The sequence below is a fragment of the Passer domesticus genome, chromosome 2 (genome assembly GCF_036417665.1).
Source record: "Passer domesticus isolate bPasDom1 chromosome 2, bPasDom1.hap1, whole genome shotgun sequence".
Taxonomy (NCBI): Eukaryota; Metazoa; Chordata; class Aves; order Passeriformes; family Passeridae; genus Passer; species Passer domesticus.
This window is the reverse complement of record NC_087475.1, coordinates 116034055-116046284: the sequence shown is the minus strand read 5'-3', so window position 1 is coordinate 116046284 and position 12230 is coordinate 116034055. Positions and strand designations below refer to the sequence as shown.

Below are 12230 nucleotides of genomic sequence, written 5' to 3'. Positions count from 1 at the left end.
CTCTTTCTCAGGAAAAACAAGTTGCTTTTTACTGCTGCAGAGCTGTTCTCACGAAGAGCTGTCAGCTTTCTCACGGTTCCTGTAGGCTCCGGTCAGGATTCAGGATTCTGCAGGCTTTTGGCTGCTGTTTCACTGCTACAGACTGCTTCCTTTTCTCCCCCTTACCTTGTTCTCTAAAGACAAAAGTTTTCAGTGACTGTACTGCAGTGTAGCAGCTTGGTAAAAACTGCTAGTAACTGGTCACAGGATTTGTACTGATTTGTACTGATTTTGCAAGACCTCAGGATGAAGACTTGTCAAATTTGTTTAGTTTAAACTTTTCCTGGCCTGCCTGGTGCTTAGTTTACATGTATTTTAGATGCAGCAGCAACGTCTCTAATGACCAGGTGGCTATGCCCATGCTTTTTGTCCTTGTTTGTCTTTCTATGGTATGCCTGCAATTTTATCTAGATAGATAGAATATCTAGAACCATAAATTATCCTGAGTTGGAAGGGACCCATCAGGATCACAAGTCCAACTCCTGGCCCTGTGCAGGACAGCTCAAGAATCCTACCATGTGCCTGAGGGCATTGTCCAAAGCTCAAGCATATTTCCATTCACAATATCGACTGTATGGATGCAATTTTTAGTAATTTCTTGGGGTTTTTTTCCCCTTAAGATCAAGGACTTTTCAATATAACAGAGTCATTGACTTATATACTTTGATTTCAGCGACTTCTTACTCATTCCATAATATTTGTTTAGGATTCATTTCTAAAGAAGACTAATGATGGGGGGGAGGACATTTCTCTAGTAAATCTGAAAGCACTTTTCAGCAAGGATGCTAAAGAAATTGAAGTGGCGATGAATGCCCCAATTACTATAATTTTTGTAATTACTTTTTTTCTCTTTTGAAATTGAAGTATATTAATTGCAACTTCTCCTCACCAAAATTGTGGGAAAAGAAAAATTTCATACTGAGGATAAACCCTCCTCATACAGCCACAGCATGACCCCATAGCCCAAAAGTCTGAGGGCAGGATTTTTCTCTGCTATTGGAAATACCACTAGAGGTGTTTGCAGCCTTATGCCTGGGCAGGAATGAAAGTCACTTAGGGAGACATTTAGGTCTTAGTGCTGATTAGAAGCCTTCTGCAGGACTGTAGGAGTGGTCCTTAATCCCCTGCAAGGATAATGAGCCCTATCTATCTGATGAGTTCAACAGCAGCAGGCCTAGGCCCAGAGTCCCTTGGCAGAGGGAGATACTAAATTGATTTCTGTACTGATGTCAAAGAGCCTTGTTTGATTCCAGTGGGGATAATTTTTCATTCAAGCAAAGATCTTTGCATGAATGCAAATGTTCCTTCAGAGGCATCTGATGAATAAAAGCACAATGATAATACCCAACTCAGTTTATTTATTTCTAATCACCTCACAGACAATATGTGAATCTGGCTTGACTTGTGCTCATGCAAAGATGTCACCACTGCAAAAATGATGCAAATGGAAGCAGAGCTTTATACAAACTATACACAGAATTATTTTGTGCTGTGTAGTACTTTTGGAGCATGCCCTCTTGGAGTTGAGCATTGTGCTCTTGCTGTAGACATAACTAAATTATATCCTGGCCATTCAGGTACATTATTTCTGCACTGTGAGTTACCTTGCAGCACATTCCAGGTAATGGTAATCTGCAGAGAAATGCAAGACCTCTCTAGGAGGGATTAACTATTGTATACCTGACAGCAAAAGCAAAGTGCCTTTTCTCCAGTACCAGATCTCATAAGAGAGGATATGTTGCAGCATACAGGAATGTGATAAAGCTAAGTTCTAGGGGAGGACCTGTCTGTGCCCAGCTTAAAAAAGAATGATAAATGTCTTTTTTTTTAGATCCATTCTGAATCTCCTGGTAAAAATGCACTATTGCTAAGAATATATTCCTCAATATTTATAAGGAGCAGGAATATGTTAGACTGGAGAACCTAAGGAACTGGATTTTTGGCCTTTTCTTCCCTAGCCATGTAAGTTCATGTAATAAAACCTGGCATCTTCTTTGTGTTGTTGTTGTTATTATTATTATTATTATTATTATTATTATTATTATTATTGCCTTAATTTTAGCTTTCATATTTTCCCGATTCTTTACTGCCTTAGTGTGTGACTCTGAACTTCATATGAAGTGTTAGCAAGTTCTGTCCATAGTCTAGTTAGACAAAACAGTCCTTTTCAAAGAGAGAGCTAAGGACATTGCTGCAGCTTCAGGCACAAAACTTTAAACAACAGCAAGTTGAGGAGAGCAAACTGGGAGGATGGAACTTCATGACCTGAAGCCGCAATAAGACAATTAACCCCAATATGTAAAATTTACAAAAGTGTGAAAACTCGTGACAAGTCGTCCAACTTGGATCAATCTTGGACAGAGCCCTGCCCAGGCTCTTGTACTGCCCAAGGTGTATCCTTTGAAGGCCTTTTAATAAATACCTGCTTTATTCTTTTAACTCTGTCCAGCCTCTGTTCCAGGTCAGCCTCTCAAGGCTTCAGTTCTATTATGACTTCAAGGAAGTTAAAAGCTAGCAACATAAAAGTGCATCTGACTGTACTGTATGTAGTTGTGCTACCTGTAACCTTGAGGGCACCTGCTCTCCCCCAGGAAAATCACAGTCCAGAGGTAGGATTTTAGGATTCCTCTGTGATGCATGAGAAGAATTAGATGCCCAGAGAGATACCAATGCATACAGAGCAGGAAAGAGACACAGAAAACACTGAAGAATTAGCAAGTCTGCACTTCTTTTGGCCTTAAACAATTTATTCTGTGTTTCATGGTCTAATTCTTCCTATTACAGCTCTCTCCAAGGTCTCTGCTTTATGAAGAAGAGACAATTATTTAAAGTGCATCTAAGGAGGCAGATACAATTAAGTTTATTTTGTCAAGTAGCCCAACAGCACCTCACTAGCTCACATTTAGTCTGGGATGCTTATTTCCACAACACTGCCAAACCTTTGTGTTATCATTTAACTAGGTGATCTTAAGGGTATTTTCCATCCTCAAGGACTCTACAATACTAGGATTTTGTCATTTAAAAGATGCTGCTCCGTTAATAGGTGTGAAAACAAAATGCATAGCTTTTTCCTATCAATGACACAAGAGATCTTGAACCTTTCTGAGACAGGAACACAGCTAAAACATACCTTGTGTTTGCCTGGGGGCTTGGGGGACTGTTTTGTTTGTTTTTCGTTTGTTTTTCATAACTCACTTATTGTATACAGGCGATATCATGCTCAGGAGAGCAGAGAATACTTCCCCACATTCGATATGTTCTGCCTGTCAGGTTTCCCTGTGAAAATGTGCTTTCTTGGATGTTTTTCCCGGGTTTGTCCCGCAGGCCCGCAGGAGGGCAGCAGGACACCGCGCTCGGCAGCCGCTCCTGGCGGGAGGAGCATCCCTGCTCCCGAGCATCCCGAAAATCTCGGGGTTTTCCAGGCCCTTTTATACATTCTGCTGGAAGCATATAGCTTTTGTATCCGCATCTTTCAGCGCCAGCATTGTGATAGTCCTGGGTAGCGATGGGCTGGGTGGGTGTGGGTTGATTTAGGCATGTTTGGACGTGGTCTTTTTAATACATAAAGCCAACACATTTCTGCAAAATCTGCTGTTTAGGTGGCTTTAAAAGGACTTCGTGGGAAAACTCTTCCCGTGTATCTCTAATATTGTTGCAATTAAAAAAAATTAACAAATTCAAAAGGATGTTCAACCTCGTGCATCAGCAAGCAAACTAATATTGAATCAGCAGAAATTGTGATGATAGAAGTAGGAGTAAATGATATAAGGTCATGAGAACTGACCTACAGGTGATCCCTCCTTTTCTCCAGAATGCCTGATACTGATGGCTGTCAGACCAGATAGATGTCAGAGCTGATTTACTGGGGCAAATTCAGCATTCCTGTTCCAAGGCCCATTTTATAATCTGATTTAAGATGTTGCTGTAGTTTACAGAAGTGGAACAGTCCATAGGAATCAGGCTGAGTCATCCTGAAGTTTCTAGACAGTGTTGTACCTGTGCCAGTTAAAGAAAGGAGTTCCCCAAAATATGGGGTGTGTTCCAGGGTGCTGAGGTTGTTTCTGCCTGGATGTACAGCAGTGACCATAGAGAAGGTGGTTCTGGTGCTTTTCTTTCTTCTGTTCACATTCACTTCCTCCATTTTGAGCTACCAGGTCATCCTTGCTGTACCTGTGGTTTATTTTCCAGCAGTAGAACGCTGTATTTTGAGAAAAAATAATTCTTCCCTCTTCCTCTTTTTTTTTTTTTTTTTTTTTTTTTTTTTTTTTTTTTTTTTTTACTACACATGCACTGGACAATATTTTGAGCTTTTCCAGCAAGTACATTGAACATAGTGTTCCTGGCTGCTTTCCACCCCCTCAGTGTCTGATGCTGAAAATCAGCTACAGACCCTGACTGTAGCCCTTCAGGTGAACATTTCAGCAGTATTAACACATCAAACTAACAAAAAAAGAGCTTGACTTGCACAATATTTCCAAATAGGAATTAAGTCCCTAAATGCCTTTCAGGATGTAGTTTTTAAGGTGTATCTGCGCCGAGTTTAAGAGCTGTGCACAGATCATCAAACTGGTAATGATTAAGCTAATTTTGAAACAGGAAACAATTTAACTGAGTTCATTAGACAAAATACTTGCCCTAATGGATGCAATTAAACAGCTTACAAGTCAGGCTAATACATCTGCCTGGCATTGTGTGGGGCACAGCCTGTAGAAATGTTTTTGCAGGTAGAGGCCATCTCAGAGTTCTGAGAGATTTTGTGTCTGTTCTCCATTGCATCATGGGGATGGACCCTTGATGCCCCAAGCTGGAGGATTCTGATTTTAGCATTTTAGCATTTTACAGATCAGCTCCCATGTGTGATAAAAACTTCAGCCATTAGAGCGCTGTTGTCTTTCCTTCATTATAAAACAGCCTTTCTAGGTGGGTAATTGGAAATCACCTAAAACCTGAACTTTCAAAATTAGTATTTTTTTGTGCTTTGGTGAGCAGACAACATGAACAAGAATGAAAATAGGAGGAAACATATATAAGGAAGAGACATTTCATAGATGGCACTGGGCAAAGTTAACATTATAATGAGTTGTGATTAGGAGTCTTGTTATATGCAATAGTATTTGAGAGAAACAATCACACAAAATAAACGTTGCTGAGCTGCCATGTAGTCTTCAGGTTTTTTTCAGCTACTCTCTCTTTTGTTTTTAATACCAAAATGCAATTGATGTCAAATTTTTATTCTCTTATGATCAGAAAAGTAAGATCTTAAAAGTCAATTAATGTATTAGATCATGCAAGTTTGAGGAACTAGGTATAGAGCTCTAAAAACCTGCTTGTGCTTTTGTATAAAAGGATAGAACTCCTGAAGTGAATAGTAGATAGGTCCTTGAAAGTCAGGGGCTGCTGATTAGCACTGTAAATGATTCTGAGGAAGGAAATGCCAGAAAATATCCCAGTAGGCCTGTGCGTGCCAGGTTCTGAAGGGTAACTCAGCAGAAAGAAGAAAGGAGCTGCAAATGAAGCCTGAAGCCCTCCCTGCCCAGCCACCTGCCAGGGCTGGGGCTCTGCTGAGGTGATAATTGAGTGTGAGCCTCCTGCCTGATATGCTGGCACCAGAAAGGGGGAGAAATACTACACAGATGTATTTTGGGTTTCATTCAACCATCCTATTATTTTATGAGTTATGAGGGAGCATCGACATTTTTAATCTAAGGGAAAAATCCTCTCACATCTGTTAGGCATTTGTCATATGAACGAGAAAAGACAAATCTTTTCTTAGCAATAGCATGAAATCGCTTCTCCAGATTCCCTCCAGCTTTAAAAATAGCTTTGTGCTACAAACACCGTCACATCAGACTTGGCATCAGCAAAATTCTTTAAGAAAGGAAGGAAGATTTGGTCAAAAAAGGGTCACTTTTACCCCAAAGCACAGTTTCTTTCATATTCTTTCTACTTTTAGTTAGCAGAAAATAGGGAGATGATAATCTTTTCCTATGAGATAAAGTTAAATAAAGAGACTTCAGCCTACTCAGAACTGTAAAACTAACAGCAGCATATTAGAAAAATTAAAATCCTTTTAATAGCCAATATTCATCGAGTGAACACATGTGCTACCTTTAAATATGTTCATATTGCTCATGCTAGATTATATAAACAGTTATCCTTCAGAAAAGTGCACAGATATTTCAAAAGATTCAGTGGTTAGCTATTTAAATGATTTTCCAAAAACATACAACCCAGAAAAAAACTGCCACTGTGAGACACAATGAGTAACCTTCTACATGGTAGTTTTTGTTCAGGACCAGTGTACCTATAAACTATTCACATTTTCACCTCAAACTGAATAAATAATTTTTGTTAAATATTTGTGAGTACTGTGCTCTTACTGCAGCAGGATTGTTTTTATCATTGCTTTGCAGCATTATTTTCACAATGTAATTCAGATATATGCTCTATCTGATAACATTTTGGGATTTTGGGTTAGGATTCATTTTGGGTTAGGCTTCCAAATAACAGAATCATAGAATTATAGAACTGCCCAGGTTGGAAAGAACCTTGAAATTTCCTCTGGTCCAATCTTTCATGGGAAGGGGATCTTCAATGACAGTATCTAGCACCCTGTCCAGCCACTTTTTGGAAACCTGCAGTAATGGGGACTCTACCATGTCTTTGGGCAGGCTGTCCCAGTGACTGACTGTTCTCATTGTATTAAAAATTCTGATATCATCTTCACTCCTCTGAACCCTCTCCAATCTGTCCCCGTCTTTCTTAAATTTTGGGGATGGGAAGTGGACACAGTGTTCCAGGTGTGGCCTGACAAGTGCTGGGTGGGTTGGGATGATCCCATCCCTGTCCCTGCTGGCAGTGCCCCTGCAGATGCAGCCTGGGACGTGTTTCACCTCTGTTGCTGCAGGGCTGAATCATCTGCAGCTTGTCCAGCAGGACCCAGGTCCCTTTCAGCAAGGCTGATCCCCAGGCACAGATCCTAATGTGGAATCCATTCCCACCAGTGGGCCACGCTCATTCTCCCACGCTCATTCTCCCAGACAGACCATTAAGCCCACAAAGACTCATTTTTCTGTCACTTCCATTTTTAGAGGCACATTGATAAACACCAATCATTCAGCCAGCCCTTGCCAACTAATGTTAATTACATTTAAGATTAAGTACCACAAACTATTCCTTTATTTCAATTATAACTTTAATGGAAAAGTTGTACTGCTGATTTTATTGCCTTTATTATTTACTTTAAGTCACTCACTTTGATATACATTGGAGCTGTCTGTTTCATTTTTTAATTTCCCCATGCTCCTTTATTTTATGCTTTTTTTTTACAGTTTTGGTTATCAGCTTTAATTGCTCACTGTTGTAATGAAAACCAGTAAGTACCACAGAAAGATTTTGGGGCATGGTGATTGCTGTTATAACATCTGATTGTTCTGATGTCCTCAAAAAAAAATCCGTGGCTGTGAGACAAAATTTGATTGACCTTTGAAAGGCCTGTTGAGACTTCACCTGTCCTGGATGGGGATGCTCAGATAAGTGAACCTTTCTCTTCTCCTCAACCTATCTGTCTAACTCTGGATGAACAGACATGGCTCCTGCTACAATTTTCTTCCTTTGGAATGTACTCTTAAATTTGTAATCATTTGATGTCAACCTTTCTTTGGAAGAAACAACATTTTGGAGGTATATCATATTTACTTCAAAACTTCGAGCTCTTCTTGAGATCTGACTTTGTTTTGCTTTGGTTATTTCTTTACCTAAAGAGTAGAAAAGGCATAATAAGGATAATTAATCCAAATTTTTGTCAATATATACTATTAATTTTAAATTGCAAGTGAATTGACCTAAGCAGGTTTATTAGTCATAAATTATCTTACTCTCAAGGGTACAAAAGTGTAAGTCTGGACTGCAGATAAGTACAATTCATAATGCTCCAAGTATTCTGCAAGAAAAATGCTGATCTTTTATTTACAATTACAATATCAAAGGCAATTTTTCAGCCTATTTCTTATTGCAACAATTATATATATATATACTTTAGCCTAAAAATACTTCTGTTGGAGTGGATGTCAGAAAAGGAGGCAGTTTCTTGCTGAAAAATAAGAATCACCTAACAGTTTAATTTCCTCACTTGTGCCTGGAGTATACACATTATTTTGAGGTTCTTTTAATGATATTCAATAGATAAAAATTATAACCAGGTGGGAATTATTGTCTTGCTTCCATCTGGAAAGCATGAGATATGATTTAATTTAAGAAACTTACAGATACTACTTATATTCTTTACTTCCTTCCTACCATTACACATATATTGACTTTTACAATGCAACGCTGTCTTAAGCTTGGATTTGAATTTGCAGTCATAGTGTACAAATTTCCTACAATGAAAATGAAGATATGAGATAATATTTAGGAATCCATTAAAAGTGTGCCATTTGTATGGCACAAAATGAGAAACAGTGTTCTTGGCATCCAGGTTTTCCACCAATAGTTTTATGTAAGAACATTGACAGGTAAGGTGATGTCTTCTGGTTTTGAGCTGGAGCATGTGCTGAATAAAGCCATTTAGTTGCCTTTATAGCTTTGCTTGACCAGTGGAAAAAAGGGGACCTAAAAACATGTTTGCATGTCTTACAAATACTGTGGTGGGCTGGAACAGTGACTCTACTGAGCAGCAGGGAGTATATCACTAGGACCCTCTTCCAGAGGTGGCAGAGAGCCACAGTTTCCTCTCCTGGAAAAATGACATTTAAAGTATCAGAGACTGCTGGATCCTTTTCTGTAGAGTACTCTTTTATTGCTAGTGTAAATATTAAGTGAGCACTACAATAATTTTATGCATCTCACACTCTTAAATTAGGTTAACAATGAGAGAGCAAATAATAGTATAAATATTGGAGATGGGAATGTCAGCTTGGTATTGACATGAATTTAAAATGAAATTAGGACTGTTCAACTCAAATGTACTACACTGAATTAATTGTGTAACTGCAAATTAATGGGCTTGAGAAGGTAAGAGTTATGCTAACACAGACCCCTTAACCACAGTACAATGATGTTTTCTCATCCTCAAGTGTCTGGAATAATGTAGCACTGGTTTTTTGCATGATGCTAATAAAATTTGTCTGCCACAGGATGAAACAAAAGGGCAAATAAAAGGTGCAAAGCCTAATGGAATAATGTTGGAAGGCTGTGGCAGATGGAGGGACCCAAATCAGGTATACCTGGTGCTTTGTGTTGGAAATAAGGCCTTGGGGTGTGTATTTCCCAAATATCTCTCCCACTGTCTGGGAGAGTGCCAGCTGGCAGAGGCTGAGCAGGGGAGAACAGAGACAGGGAGCAGTCTGGATAATCTGGATAATCGCAGGCCAGAGCTTCAACCTGGGACTGTACTAGTACAGACATAGCCTAAGGGCCTGATTTGCTCAAAATAAATATCTCTGGTGTGTTGAATTTGCTAGGTGAAGTAGGCCAGATGACTTTAAGAAATGCTGTGATATCACAGAAATGTAAGTGATGTCTTGGGTGTCTTCAGATCTCCTTCTGTGTATTCAGTTGTTCATTAATCTTTCTGCTTTGTACTAGTAAGCTTTAGTTTTCATCCTCAGGGATGCTGCAAAATATGCATGCAGTAGGTGCTCTTGTGGCTTAACTGTGTGTTGTGTTGTGGTGGAAAAGGGAATTGATAATGCAAATGGATTTCCCAGTCCTGAGCCCCTAAACACTTGAATTGTCTGATCCAGAGCAGGCCCTTGAACCCTCACTCTAATTTACTTTTCTTGCTATTTTGCCATTGTGTATGTGCATGACAGAGCTTCTCTTCTGTATTCAGTCTGATATGTGACAATTTCTTAGAAATCTGGGAACTCTGATGCTGCTTCTTTTCTTGGGAGATGGTGTGAAGGAGCAATTTGAGAAAGCGTCATGAAACAGGTATATTTGAAACAAACTAATTCTGGGTAAAAGAAAGGATTAGGGAAAATTATCTGAATGATTTTCAGGCTGATGATTACATGAAACTATCCTGTTTTGTCTCAGCCATCTTGCTTCAATTTTTATGGGAATAGAGGCGACAAAAGAAAGAGTGCAAATTGCAAGAACCAATTTTTCCGAATACTTTAAGAGCAAAGAGAAATGTCTGCAGTAATGCTTATTGCAGAGAGGAAGGAAAGAGAAAACTAAAAGGCATGTCTATAAAAGTGTGGAAGAATGGTCCACATTTAGTTGTGAATGTGTTGAATCGGTATCACAGTCTAATTTTCACTCCCTTGAAAGTAATTAACCTATAAACTAATTGTGGTTATAGAGACAAGAAGAGCTAAGACTTAAATACAACCCATTCTTAGAGCCTTTTATTTTTTTTTTTATCCCCATTTTTTAATTTATCTACAAAGCACTTAATAGCTTATCTGCAAAGCATTTAAGAGCCTCTATTATGAAAGCTTAAGTAGACTTTCACTGGCTCTGTGCTGAGAGTGAATTAATTTGCTATTGCTACCAGGCCCAGAGATGTGCAGAAGTTCTTGAAGCTGAGGAAACCTACTGCTTGCAAGAAAAATCAAATGGAAAACCCATCCAGCCCAGCTTCCATGGCAAGAGAAGCCCTTGGCTGTAAGAAAACCCAGCCCCTATCTAAACATCATTAATCATTTTTTAGTTTTTTAGGGTTTGCCTCTGTGATAATTTGAGTCACATTCTTTCATCTGTGTGTCCTTTAGTACAGCTCATGACATCCAGAAGCGCTTGGTACTTGCAGGTGATGGATCTGGAAGGCACTGACTGGTGCCCAGGCCTCTGCAAGCAGTGAGTGGATGGGAGGATCATGAATAACACTGCTTTTGCTCAGACAGTAATGCTGAAAAGGACAAATCCTATTTGCTTTGACTTAGTATTAGAGTCAGTGTCTCTGACTCTATTAATTTTATTCAAAAAGTAAAAATTGATTTAGTAGGACAATCATATTGATTATAGACAAGAAGGTTTTATTCTTCATCATTTCATGAGAAAGAAATCTCTCCAAGCAGCCATCCCAACTCCTTCATTGCTAGGATTCAATTTTATGTCCTAACAGAATTTTCCTCTTCTAATGAAGGTATATTGCTTCTGTTTTCTTGCTCTAAGAGACAGAGAGCTGCAGTTTTCAAACAAATCCAGCTGAGTCTGGGTCTTGGAAACTTTTTGACTTTGCTAGAATTTGGTCACTGAATCTGACTGATCATAAGACCACTAAATCTAAATGTATGGAATGAAATTCAGACACCCTATAAGCACAATAATACTCTGACACACAATACTCTGACACCTTCCCAATAATGTGACTTTTCTACTTGATTAAGTCAGAATATTGCCATTATAATGTTTTTTTGGGATATGTTGGTATTGTGGGATATGTTTTTTGCATTTCTTTTGTGTTACATGTAAATGAAAAAAAAGTCTTTATGTTTTATAAATTAAATATGAAGCCTTCAGTCTCATGTTCCTTTTTCATGTCCATTTCTTAACAGATCCTTTCAAGGAAGCTCTTGTTATTTTATGTTCTTCAAGTGCTCCTTTGCTCTACCTTTTGTTTTCCCTCCACTCATATTAAGACAAAGAAAAAAGGGGAATTACTGCTAAGCAGCATAATTAAAGTTTGATTGTCTGTAAATTTTGCTCCTTGTCTTTTGGGTACAGTGGAATGCTACGTACCTTTTTGCTGATGCTCGCTGTGACTGAACACATCTAACATATCTACCAAAACCTGTACATTTATGCACAAGAAAATTCTTTGTCCTGGCATTACAAGGCACTGGAACTGACATCAAAGCCATGGAATATGGCAAGAGAGAAGAAACCAGTTTTAAGCTAATTTGACTATCATAATGAACTTCAGCTACATTTTTAGGATCATATGATGTGCAATATCCAGCTGAATGGGATAAATGTCAGAGGCAGCTTGAGGCACTGTCTCAGACCCCTTCCAGTGTAAAGGTACAATATATATGTTCTCTGGGCCTCTGTGTCATCCTGCTTGTACCAGCACCATTAATAGAAGTGGGTAAATATATAACTTGCACATCAAGTGGAGTCACCAGAGACAACGGCCAGATGGGGTCTTAGCTGAATAAACTCTCCTTCTCCCTATGACTTGAAATAAAGTGAAATAAACAGCAAAGGCTACTTAGGGCTTTCAGATGGGATTAATCAACCTT

The 12230-nt window shown here is 38.9% G+C and overlaps 1 long non-coding RNA gene across 2 annotated transcripts; it reads left to right on the top strand.

Annotated features, from left to right (window-relative positions):
* The first annotated feature begins 2484 nt into the window (after positions 1–2484).
* On the top strand, positions 2485–11686 carry LOC135295619 (uncharacterized). 2 transcript variants are annotated; one of them, XR_010357749.1, is made up of 7 exons: positions 2485–2648; positions 7371–7414; positions 9174–9257; positions 9895–9972; positions 10541–10650; positions 10758–10842; positions 11544–11686. It is a non-coding gene; the product is annotated as an uncharacterized LOC135295619 (long non-coding RNA). The 2 variants fall into 2 exon arrangements; XR_010357748.1 differs by lacking the exon at positions 7371–7414.
* The last annotated feature ends 544 nt before the right edge of the window (positions 11687–12230 follow it).